Below are 13,714 nucleotides of genomic sequence, written 5' to 3'. Positions count from 1 at the left end.
CTGTGCTGAGGCGTTTCTTTGATTTACGAGAAGAAATTGAACAGTTCATGGAAGAAAAGGGCAAACCAGTGTTAGAATTTCAATCCGCAGAATGGATGCCGGACCTTGCATTTATGGTGGATGTTACAGAGCACCTGAATAACTTGAACAAACAGCTGCAAGGGCGCAACAAAGTTGTCACGCAGTATTATGACAGTATACATTCTTTCAAGTTGAAGCTGTCATTGTGGGAGACGCAACTTGCCGGTGGTGATGCAGCTCACTTCCCCTGTCTGAAAAATGTGTGTGCGACCCAACATGTGGCAGACATGAAGCGGTTCAAAGATAAAATAACGGGACTGTTACGGGAATTTGAGCAACGCTTTCAGATTTATGTTTATATGTTTTTATGTTGATGTGCTATTGTTTTTAATTGATTTTATTTTATTTGTATATTTAACCTATTCTTGACTCTGTGGTTCTTGCACTTGTTTGGGAACAGGATTTCATTATTTTTATCTACATTTCTGCCTGAGAAATGACACCCTGATATAGTTCTGTGATCTGTGATATACTTCTGTGAATCACTGAGGCATTGTGTGTTTGTGTGTTCTTTGTCCTCAGAACTTTCAAATAACTTGAGGTGTTTTATGATTAATAGTGATGTTGTGCTTTTGGACACTGTCCTCAGGCTCCAGCTTTATGTTTATATGTTTTTATGTTGATGTGCTATTGTTTTTTAATTGATTTTATTTTATTTGTATATTTAACCTATTCTTGACTCTGTGGTTCTTGCACTTGTTTGGGGAACAGGATTTCATTATTTTTATCTACATTTCTGCCTGAGAAATGACACCCTGATATAGTTCTGTGATCTGTGATATACTTTTGTGAATCACTGAGGCATTGTGTGTTTGTGTGTTATTTGTCCTCAGAACTTTCAAATAACTTGAGGTGTTTTATGATTAATAGTGATGTTGTGCTTTTGGACACTGTCCTCAGGCTCCAGCTTTATGTTTATATGTTTTTATGTTGATGTGCTATTGTTTTTAATTGATTTTATTTTATTTGTATATTTAACCTATTCTTGACTCTGTGGTTCTTGCACTTGTTTGGGGAACAGGATTTCATTATTTTTATCTACATTTCTGCCTGAGAAATGACACCCTGATATAGTTCTGTGATCTGTGATATACTTTTGTGAATCACTGAGGCATTGTGTGTTTGTGTGTTATTTGTCCTCAGAACTTTCAAATAACTTGAGGTGTTTTATGATTAATAGTGATGTTGTGCTTTTGGACACTGTCCTCAGGCTCCAGCTTTATGTTTATATGTTTTTATGTTGATGTGCTATTGTTTTTAATTGATTTTATTTTATTTGTATATTTAACCTATTCTTGACTCTGTGGTTCTTGCACTTGTTTGGGGAACAGGATTTCATTATTTTTATCTACATTTCTGCCTGAGAAATGACACCCTGATATAGTTCTGTGATCTGTGAAACAGTTCTGTTAATCACTGAGGCATTGTGTGTTTGTGTGTTCTTTGTCCTCAGAACTTTCAAATAACTTGAGGTGTTTTATGATTAATAGTGATGTTGTGCTTTTGGACACTGTCCTCAGGCTCCAGCTTTATGTTTATATGTTTTTATGTTGATGTGCTATTGTTTTTAATTGATTTTATTTTATTTGTATATTTAACCTATTTTTGACCCTGTGGTTCTTGCACTTGTTTGGGGAACAGGATTTCATTATTTGTATCTACATTTCTTCCTGAGAAATGACACCCTGATATAGTTCTGTGATCTGTGAAACAGTTCTGTTAATCACTGAGGCATTGTGTGTTTGTGTGTTCTTTTTCTGTAGAATTTTCAAATAAACTTGATGTGTTTTATGATTAATAGTGATGTTGTGCTTGTAGGCTCCAGCTTTATGTTGTATGTTGATCGTATTAATACAAAGAAAACAATCTGAAGTTGTTGTTTTTAAGTTATATATACCATGATTTTTCCGGTCCGGCCCACTTGGGAATAGATTTTCCTCCATGTGGCCCCTGAGCTAAAATGAGTTTGACACCCCTGGTCTAAGAAGTGTTTGGCACAAGCTGCACATCTATAGATGATAGGTTCTTCCATGATCTAAAGTGGAGTGAAATCTGCGGTGTTCCTCTGTAGCTCAGCTGGTAGAGCACGGCGCTTGTAACGCCAAGGTAGTGGGTTCGATCCCCGGGACCACCCATACACAAAAATGTATGCACGCATGACTGTAAGTCGCTTTGGATAAAAGCGTCTGCTAAATGGCATATTATTATTATTATTCCTTCCAACTTCTTCCAGCCTCTTAGTTTTTTGAGAGACATGACTGAACTACAACTTCCGTTTATGAACAAAACGGAACTAAACAGCATTTTTAGTAAACGGTTTCTGTTGCAAAACATTTTTCAACAGAGGAAACTTTTTATAACGTTACCGTTGAAGAACCAAACGGAAGCAAATAGAGCAAACGGAACGAAACCTGAATTTGTCCAATAGAAACTGGTTTTCGTTGCAATTTGTTTTCCGTTTGGAGTAAACGGTTTCGATTGCAAAACGTTTTGCAATAGACTAAATGTTTTGCAACAGAATTGGCGTAATGAATACACCCCAGTTGTTCACTTTTTCATCCTTCTGCCTCGTTCAAGATATCTCGGAACTTGGAAACTCAGACTTTGGAACTAGTTGTAGAAAGGTGAGGTTCGAATTTCCCACTTGGAAAGTATCAGAATCAACCAATAGGAAGCTCTAGGCAAAAAATATATGTACATTTTAACTCGGAGGTTCCAAGTTTTCCGCATGGTGAGGTGTCAGGGGGGTGTTTATCAGAGCTGATCCGATTGCACAAAAGACCAATTAGTGAAGAAAGAAAATAGATCAGAATTGGGCTGCCTGTGTAAACGCAGCCTCTGACAAGTAGCACAAGGAATCACATTGACTCTATTCATGACATTTCTATCTGCAACGTTGGACAACATTTGACTACTGAATGTGGCCCTTGATTAAAATGATCCTATCCAATCCTTTTCTGATAAACTAGCTTAAAATCAACCATTATTGATCTGATCTTGGATTGCAAAATAGGGGATAAAATAATATGGATCATTCCTATCCAGATGGAGAGAAAAAAAAGTACAACTGGGCCTTTAGTAAACTCAGATTTTATCCTGGTGCCATGGTCTGGTCAACCAGGCAAACTCTGCAAGTGGGCTATGTAATGAATAGTAAATAATATGCTGCAAGTTGATCGTTTTAGAGAGGCCTTTGTTATAAAGAGCCTCTGCTATGAGCTATAAAGTCAAATTCACATCCTAGTCCACTGTAAATTTAAAGTAACTGTCCAGTGTTTCCATATTTCTATGAAACATTACCTATAATTAATAGCAATATGAGTGAAATAGTTTTCCTTTTAATTAAGTATGCTAAAAAGCAGCTTTTCGGTGTTGGAATGGTGTGGGTGTACCCCAACAACAGAATGGTGTGGGTGTTTACCAGTCATAAAAAATATTAATGCGAGTAAACTGCTCATTGGCCAGATTATCCTCCTCAGGAGGATGACATCATCCTCTATGAGGAAATAGCAAGCATTTTTTAGGTGTTGTTTTTTAAGTGTTTTTTTTTCTCCAATTTATGCTTTGGCTACATACGAGTATAGGATGAGTAAACAACATTATTTGGGTATGAGTTAACAGAATATTAACTTTTAAAAGTAAGATTTTCACTGGACAGTTACTTTAATCTGAGCTAAAAACACTGTATCATAAGGTGTTAGGCTTCTTCAATTACTAATACCACCAGAGGACACTGTTGGCTAAAATACAGACACTGTACTGGTTTTAAGGAAGCAAAAGCCTACCAATGTAAGGCTTCGACCCCATGCTGGCAAGGGAATCATATATGTTCCTAAGAAGGTTGCCTTAACCGCAACGCCATCCTCAGGCATGTATGTCTTGTATTACATAACATACATAATAGCTATAGTATTATCCCAATGACCTCTTCTGACTGACTAAAGAGCAACGCTGCATGCTCAAGTAGTTGTTACATGTACATCGTATTTAGCTTAGTGATCAGATTTTTATCTGCTTCTTGAGTGAGAATGTGTGCAATTAAAATGAATTCATACTGCAATGTCTACTCTGACAGTATGATGACAATTTAGGCTCTGATTATGAGAGGATCGGTTGGGAGGGGAGCTGGTTAAATTCTATTTGATGATGTCACACCTTCTGGTGGTGAGGATGTGGCATTGTGTGATTACTGTAGGTGTTCAAATTGTTCTGTCAGTAAAGAATTTGGAAATGTAAGAAATATTAATGTGTGTGTGCACGTGCGCGTATGTGTGTTAATGTTCTGAAGGTACAATGTAACTAGTGGGTTTAATGTAGAGTAGGCAAAACAAAGTAGGTCCAAAATAGAATTGTTTTATTATGGCAAAGTACATCATAGTTTACTCAATACCTGCAGTGCTAGCATTTAATTAATCTTTCAACCTCCCTGCAAAACTGATACATTCTGTAACTTTGTAGTCAAGTCAAACACTTCTCTTTGACAATATGTCGTCAGCAAGCATGAATTGCTATTCGTTACTGCTAATAAAAGCATAATAGTATGGCACTTGCTTCATAATCATTGTCTAAGGACCAAGAGGTTTTGCACATGTATATGTAGTAGCCTATGTATGAAATATACAAAAGGTTGCAGTCTGGCTGCAGTCTGAAATGTGGTCTGTTCTCTTGTGATATTCCTCTTAAATTCAAGTATAAGTTATCTCTGATCCAAAAGCAGTTAGCCTATATATGCCGACTGGAAAGAGTGTGTGTGTCTTCAATCCAGATTCCAGATCTCCACTTTTGTTGAACCAGACACATACTTTTCCCAACACAATGACATTCAATGTCAATGTCTCTTATCCCAGGTCTCGCACTATGTTTCAGTCACTGTCTGGTATCACTTTTGGGAGTGATACGTCTCTGAATCTCAGCTGCGATAGCTGGCTTTGACTGTGTGTCTCAGACCTCCAGCAGCAGTAGAACACAGGTCCTTGTAGTAGTCAGACTGAATGAATCGAGGGTACGCATCATATTCCATAAGGCTATAGGCCTTCCTCTTGGCGCCGTCAAAACAAGATGGCATTGGCTGGTGGAGATTCTGAGCAATGGTGTCTCTTGTGTAGAAATCAATGTTGACTTGATAGAGAATAAAATGCTATGATCACAATCTACACAACCTTTAATAACACTATTATCATACATGTCAGTCATTCTTCATCTAATTTGGTTAACATTTAGGTTATATTTATAAACTTTTAAATCTATTTTATGTTTTTTCATGTCATCCTGGAAGGCTCAAAGATTTCATTCTCTCACTGTGCGGTAATTACAGAGTTACTCATGGTGAATTTCTAAATATTATTCTTATGGATCTGTATAACTTGCAAAAAAAGTCACTCATCTATTATCACTGTAAGGAAAATAAAGTAATATAATGTTATTGTCATAATGATAACTTTATGTGTGTTTACCTCCATGGGGGAGTCATTTTGGATGAATTCTTCATAAATGCTGGTAGCTCTATAGGCAAGCTTCTCTGGACTGGTGATGGACTTGAACTCTTCACAGGCGAGCCAAAACTCCAGATTCTCCTCACAGAACTCAGACTTCAGGAAGACCTGAAACGCCGCTTGGCCACCTAGAAGTGATATGGAGGGAAAATATTTGAGTCAACTTGGGTGAACTATGCAGACTGGTAAAGTGTGTTTTATATACAGTACCAGTCAAAAGTTAGGACACACCTACTAATTCCAGGGTTTTTCTTTATTTTTACTATTTTCTACATTGTAGAATAATTGTGAAGACACCAAAACTATGAAATAACACATGGAATCATGTAGTAACCAAACATTTTATATTTGAGATTCTTCTTTGATGACAGCTTTGCACACTCTTGGCATTATCTCAACCAGCTTCATGAGGAATGCTTTTCCAACAGACTTGATGGAGTTCCCACATATGCTGAGCACTTGTTGGCTGCTTTTCCTTCACTCTGCAGTCCAACTCATCCCAAACCATCTCAATTGGGTTGAGGTCGGGTGATTGTGGAGGCCAGGTCATCTGATGCAGCACTCCATCACTCTCCTTGGTCAAATAGCCCTTACACAGCCTGGAGGTGTGTTTTGGGTCATTGTCCTGTTGAAAAACAAAAGATAGTCCCACTAAGCGCAAACCAGATGGGATGGCGTATCGCTGCAGAATGCTGTGGTAGCCATGCTGGTTAAGTGTGCCTTGAATTCTAAATAAATCACTGACGGTGTAACCAGCAAAGCACCATCACACCTCCTCCTCCATGCTTCACGGTGGGAACCACACATGCGGAGATCATCCGTTCACCTACTCTCCGTCTCACAAAGACACGGCGGTTGGAACCAAAAATCTCAAATTTGGACTCATCAGACCAAAGGACAGATTTATACCGGTCTAATGTCCATTGCTTGTGTTTCTTGGCCTAAGCAAGTCTCTTCTTATTATTGGTGTCCTTTAGTAGTGGTTTCTTTGCAGCAATTCGACCATGAAGGCCTGATTCACGCGGTCTCCTCTGAACAGTTGATGTTGAGATGTGTATGTTACTTGAACTCTGTGAAACATTTATTTGGGCTGCAATCTGAGGTGCAGTTAACTCTAATGAACTTATCCTCTGTGGCGGGCCTCATGAGAGCCAGTTTCATCATAGCGCTTGATGGTTTTTGCGACTGCACTTGAAGAAACTTTCAAATTTACCGGATTGACTGATCTTCATGTCTTAAAGTAATGATGGACTGTGTCTCTTTGCTTATTTGAGCTGTTCTTGCCATAATATTGGCTTGGTCCAAATAGGGCTATCTTCTGTATACCACCCCTACCTTGTCACAACACAACTGATTGGCTCAAACATTAAGAAGGAAAGAAATTCCACAAATTAACTTTTAACAAGGCACACCTGTTAATTGAAATGCATTCCAGGTGACTACCTCATGAAGCTGGTTGAGAGAATGCCAAGAGTGTTCAAAGCTGTCATCAAGGCAAAGGGTGGCTACTATAAAATATATTTTGATTTGTTTAACACTTTTTTGGTTACTGCATGATTCCATATGTGTTATTTCATAGTTCTGATGTCTTCACTCTTATTCTACAATTTAGAAAATAGTAAAAAAATAAAGAAAAACACTTGAATAAGTAGGTGTGTCCAAACTTTTGACTGGTACTGTATTTACTACAATATTTAGAATATATGTTATATATTTACTGTATATAAACAGTTTTTCTATTTACATTTATGAGTGAAGAGTTTCTCTAAGGATTGTCCCTACTGTTCCGCCCCATCAACAGATTGTCTGCAAAGAAAGAAAATAACAACAAAAAAGTTTGAAAGCTGGGAATAGTGTAATTGAATATACATACCAGAACAAATCATAACAAATCATTTCAGTATCACATACCTGTGCATTTTCTTTCTTGAGGTAGGTGAGAGACTATGGATGGAAGTTGTGGAGTCTGGATTTCCAGGGTTTATGCCTGCAGAAGAAATGAGAAGAACACATGAAGAATGTTCACAATGTTCTTTTTAAAAATTAATTATAGCTAGGGTTGCAAAAGGAGGTTTATATTACTGGAAATGTTTAGCAGTAAACGACCAGCATTTTGATATCTTTCAAGGATGTTATGCTATCTATCACAATACCTTTAGTGGTCCTTTTGGGTACTTCAGATTATCACAGGTGTCTGTAATTATCTCTGGCCCTCTGTGTGGCCTTATCACATGTCAAATATATGAAATAATTCAATAAGATGATTTTAAAATAAGTTGTGGCAGTTGTGAAAAAGAAAAGTAAATAGTGATGAGTGGCAGATGTAAATGAAAATAATTCCATTGTTGATTAGAGTCTTTTTTCATTAATAAGGCTATTTTCTCTTTAACCATATGGTCTATCTACTAGAAACTCGTGGACAATATGGACACAGATTATTTAAAAGTTACTTAAGTATAAATTACCAAAGTTACGATAGATTGCCTTAGATTTTCTCTGGTAAATTACTGGTAGCTTTGCAACCCTAATTATAGCAAACTTAAAGAACAGTGACATAATCTTTTTCCAAATATGTGCTGAAATTATGCAAATATAATGAAAATTGAAAAAATTTGAACAAATACGGTATGTGCTCATAAAGCCTATAAGAACTTTTTATTTATTGGTGAAGCCATCTCACAGCAAATATCCATTTTTTATAATTTTTGTTCAGTGGCTAAGTACTGTGTACATAGCACCCTCTCATCCCTGTTCCTCGAGTTTACGGACCCAATTCTCAAGGAAGCTCGGTGGACTCTTTATGCTCTCGGATACAGCCAATAATACCCAAGCTCCACCTGCATCTCAATCCTGATTGGCTCTTCTGCATAATCAGGGTCAAATCTACCATTCCTAAACTGGCGGCCTCCTCATAACACTTATAACAGTTTCCCTTTCTCTGCATGGGCCGCGGCTTTTGTGGAGCGATGGGTAACGGTGCTTCGAGGTTGACTGTTTTCGATGTGTGCAGAGGGTCCATGGTTCAAGCCCAGGTAGGGGCAAGGAGAGGGACAGAAGCAACACTGTTACATTGATGCTGTTGACCCGGATCACTGGTTGCTGCGGAAAAGGAGGAGGTCAAAGGGGGGTGAGTGTAACCGGTGTGAAATGGCTAGCTAGTTAGCGGTGCGTTCTAGTAGCGTTTCAATCGGTGACGTCACTCGCTCTGATACCTTGAAGTAGTTGTTTCCCTTGCTCTGCAAGGGCCGTGGCTTTTGTGGAGCGACGAGTAACGGTGCTTCGAGGGCGACTGTTGTCGATGTGTGCAGAGGAGCACATGGAGGCTCGCCCTTGGCCAAGCTGGATGTCTCCTGTCAGTACTGTGCCTTATTGGTTTGAAAACACTATTGTTGATCTTTGAATTTTGAATAGGCTTGTTCATTTTCCTCCAAATGAGATATACCCCCCCCCCCACACCCCTTTAACCCATGTGTGCAGAGGGTCCCTGGTTCAAGCCCAGGTAGGGGCGAGGAGAGGGACGGAAGCAAAACTGTTACACATGGCCCCAAGCTGTAGCGATTGCTCAACAGAGGAGTGCTTTTATCTCACAAGCATTACTCCAATTCCTCGCATTTTTAAACCCGTGTTTCGCTTTAACCTGTGTTTACTTGCAAGGCCTTTTGTGATATTAATAGTTGGGGGCACATGAGCGCAAAGTGTATCAGAACTCATGCTCCTCTTTATTATTAGCTAATTACATAACAATGCATTACATTCTTCTCTACTGTGTAAGACTGGATATCAGCTGACTTGATTGTCATTGATCAAGCTGAACTAGAAGCGATAACAACTTTATTAAAAGAAACACAAGGGTATCAACATTTGTATTTGCCACATGCTTCGTAAACAACAGGTACAGACTAACAGTGAAATTCTTACTTACGGGTCCTTTTCCAACAATTGCAGAGTTAAAGATAAAGATACAAAATGAAAATGTATAAATAGAAATAGTGACACGAGGCAAAGGAAATTATCAAAGGAGTTGTGGTTATGTCACCATTTTATTTGTGTGTGACTTTTAGATTTAGATATTAAGGTAAATGGGAGAAAGATAAAATAGAAGTGGATGGACATACTTGAAAGTTGCAGATCAGGATTCAAACCAGACCCACTGGGCACAGACGTCAATTTAATGTCTATTCCACGTTGGTTCAACATAATTTCATTGAAATGACGTGGAAACAACGTTGATTCAACCAGTGAGTGCCCAGTGGCGTTGGCCATGCATGGTCCAGAGTTGGTTGTGTAGAGTAGACCACCATTCCAAACTCCAGCACATCCAACGATTGTTGAGCGAATACGTGTGTATCTGCATGTTCCCTTTAGGATTGCAAATGCTCCCTATGCAGATATGCTTGAGTTGTCTAACTTTGTAAGTGCAACAAAATGTAGAGTTCGGGGGGCCCTAATTCACAAGGCATTTGCACCTGTTGCTTTCATTGGGAAATGAGACATAAAAAGTTGGGGAAAGGACAAACGTTGCTATAAATGAGGGAAGATTAAAACCATTAAATTAAGTGAGAAGTAGATCACAATCTGGTGGTAGACTATTGGTAGATTGTTTGCTTTTCAATAGGCAATATGAAACATGTTAGAGTTCCTCTTGTGTTTTTGGCCTTTATCAAAGAAGCTCAGACGTTAACTCAGGCTATTTCGTCATCAGGTTGAGAATCCAGTTCAATCAGGTCAAGAATGTTCTTTAAATAGACTGTTTTAGGGGTTAAAAATAAACTTCAATGGATGAAGGCTATTTCATCATCAGGTTGAGAATCCAGTTCAATCAGGTCAAGAATGTTCTTTAAATAGACTGTTTTAGGGGTTAAAAATAAACTTCAATGGATGAAGGCTATTTCATCATCAGGTTGAGAATCCAGTTCAATCAGGTCACGAATGTTCTTTAAAGAGACTGTTTTAGGGGTTAAAAATAAACCTCAATGGATGAAGGTTTGGTGAGAAATGTCTGGAATGTAATATATGCCGTTTAGCAGATGCTTTGTACTCTGTTGTGTGACATGATGTAGAACAGACATTCAAATTATGTAAACTGTAAATGAACAGAACTATACAGATGTGTATGTTTGTAAATTGTAGGCAATAAGCAACCTACAATTTGAAACTGCATAAGGAAAGGATGGTGCATTAACTGCATGAAAAGCAGAGTTTCTGGGTGAAATCAGAACTGCTATATTCCCATTAAATTTGAGGTGTACGGTTGTGGGTGGCTTCCTGTAGACTTCCGCGCATCCCCGAACACTTGCGTGATACGGGAATTTCTGTGACAGTAAATTCCCAACTATGCATTAATACGTTTCTGGACATTTCCAGACCGTGCATGTCACACGTATCTCATGTGTCGGAAGAGAAGCCCAGTGAAAAGAAGCCAACTCTCCATGTCTCCTTATTTATCCTGTTTTTAGGTTTGTAACAATTATAAGAACGGTTTCAAAATCTAGAGATAACATGTTTATCTAAACTTTGATGAGTCTTCTGGTCATTTTTATGTATCATTTAAGTGTTTTGACGGAATGAAAAACATGCAAGATTTTCTCATTCATATGAGTGTAGCCAAGCTAAGCTAGCTAACTTTGTATGTAAGTTAATGAGAACAAAATGGCATCTCAGATTATTTTTATTTCTCTTATAAACGTTTGTACATATGAACAACACTAATGCTATGTATTTTAGAAGTTTACTTCTTATGAAATTTGTATCTAACGGTTGCATGCTAATTGATAACCTCTAACGCTAGCTAGCGCAGCGCTAGGTGCTAGCTAGCCTACCATTTCTCCCTACTAGCTAGCTATTTTTAGCTTATGTTGTTGTTGTTGGCTAGCTGTTCATGGGTTTTTGTTACATTTAATACACAGGCCTCTTCTATAATTTGTTTGTACTGTTGTTCATGTCTGGGGAGTTTTCATCAAGGCAACCTATATCACACGGACCAATCAACACTATAGCACCCCCAATGGAGGCTCGCCCTTGGCCAAGCTGGATGACTCCTGTCAGTACTGTGCTTAATTCTTTTGAAAACACTATTGTTGATCTTTGAATTTTGAATAGGCTCATTCATATTCCTCCAAATGAGATATACCCCCCCACACCCCTTTAACCCATGTAAGCAGGTAAGCACCACATTTGAAATTCAAAGATTAATTGAAGTGTTTTCAAAAGAATTGAGCAGAGTACTGGCAGGAGTCATCCAGTTTGGCCCAGGGCTAGCCTCCATGGGGGTTACTTTAGTTTCAGGCCCTGCTTAGCCTAAATGCAGATGCTATTAACCACTTTCTCCTGCTCTACTGAAATTAATTGTCATCATTCAAGAAGTGTATTTGTGTGTTTTATTCAAGGAACTAAGAGTTGTTTTAGTATAGTGATGTCTTGAGGTGCTGGAAAAACCTTGATAGTGGTGCTTGAATTTTATTTCTGAAAAGGTGTAGGAACCCTGATGTATAATATTAATAATAATACAAATAATTTATTCATTCCTAATTCACTGTAATTCATTCATTAATTGAATAATTAATTGTGTTTTTAATATATCAGTGACAGTCACTAACGCAAGCTAGCAATGACTAGCATTAGCATTCAGTGGGGTGAATAAGCTTGCACAACCTTGAGCAAGTTCACAGCCATTTACTGACATTTATGGGAGAGACGGGGCGGACGTGGAGGGAGACGTTAAAGGTGTGCACTGGAATTTCAAGATGTGTCCTGGTAAGTGGGTGGACGTGTGTGGTGGTTTGTGGGGATTTACTGAACCGTTTCTGGACATACTGTATACACGTCCGTGAATGTCAGAGCACAAAAATTGTCCGTTATCTGAGATTTATGGGACGTATGCAGGGCCGAACACTGTTGGACAGGTGCCCGCAAATGTCCAGAAACGGTACATCTTCGTACTTGTGCACTGGAGTGTTTGACCTGTAAATTTGCCTTTTCATACAGTGATAGGGCATTAGAATTAAGGAAAACTATCTTGTGATGCAGAAATAATTATCGTGGTTGGTTTCATAATCGTCAGTCAGTATATTGAAAACATAACTTCATGATGAAGTAGTAAAATAACCTAACATCACCATACTCCATATTATAAAACGGGTTGTTTGGATCCTGGATGCTGATTGGTTTATAGCAGGGAGTTATAGCACCACAATCCCTGCATTCCACGGGTAATGCCTGTTAACAGTTCCATTAGATATATCAATGCGCATCCACGGTTCCACAGACCAGCCAGTCAATTGATAAACTTAATCTCTCCTGGAAAAAAGTGTCTAGACAATATTTCCCAATGCTACTAGCCTAGCATTTGGTTTGGTACAGCGGGGGTTAATATAAGCCTTGCTATGTGCCTATCCGACCTGTGCAACATCTCACTGGGCAAAAACAGTGTTTCCACATCATTTCAACCAAAAAAACCAATGTGATGACGTTGACAGAACGTGGAAAACGTAAAAAGTCATCATCAATGTAAGGGAATTTCGTCTTTTTTTTTACCCAAATTTTAACCTAAATCCAATGACATGGTGACATTTATGGTTGAATTCACGTTAGTTGACAACTCAACCAAATGTAAATCAAAACTAGACGTTGAACTGATGTCTGTGCTTAGTGCAATGCATATGAACGTGACGAGACTGACAGCTACTCTGATCTAGGCAAATTCATTTATCAGGATCATTATACTGGATATATCCAAAGAATTGGCAATATAAAAAACAAGGTAAAACAAACAAAAATGCACATAGTTTGATGTCATTTCAGCTCCTTGATGTGATTGTGTGTTCGCTGTAGTTGGCTAGTTAGATGGCAAAGGAGAAGTAACATTAGCCTAGCTATCCGCCATAACTATCTTATTGACTTGACTCGATCAGCTGGTTGTTGCCTATTTATAAATGATTTATTAAATCAGTTATTGTCTCTCTTGTAATCATTGAACTTCTGCTAGCTAGCTACATGCGTATGATTTGTTTAGCATAGCAACATGGAATGAATAGAATGAACAACAGGGTCAAAACATGAGAATAGAAATAACAACCACCTGTTTGGTTAGCAACTTCAGAACCTCAGAACTAACAACTGGCTTTTGCCCGGACTACAGTTGA

The 13,714-nt window shown here is 38.3% G+C and overlaps 1 pseudogene; it reads right to left on the bottom strand.

Moving 5' to 3' along the window:
- Positions 1 to 4,990: 4,990 nt before the first annotated feature.
- On the bottom strand, positions 4,991 to 8,592 carry LOC121534776 (annotated as a pseudogene).
- Between the last annotated feature and the right edge of the window lie 5,122 nt (positions 8,593 to 13,714).

Source organism: Coregonus clupeaformis, chromosome 21, assembly GCF_020615455.1.
Source record: "Coregonus clupeaformis isolate EN_2021a chromosome 21, ASM2061545v1, whole genome shotgun sequence".
Taxonomy (NCBI): Eukaryota; Metazoa; Chordata; class Actinopteri; order Salmoniformes; family Salmonidae; genus Coregonus; species Coregonus clupeaformis.
This window is presented reverse-complemented; position numbering and strand designations above follow the sequence as displayed.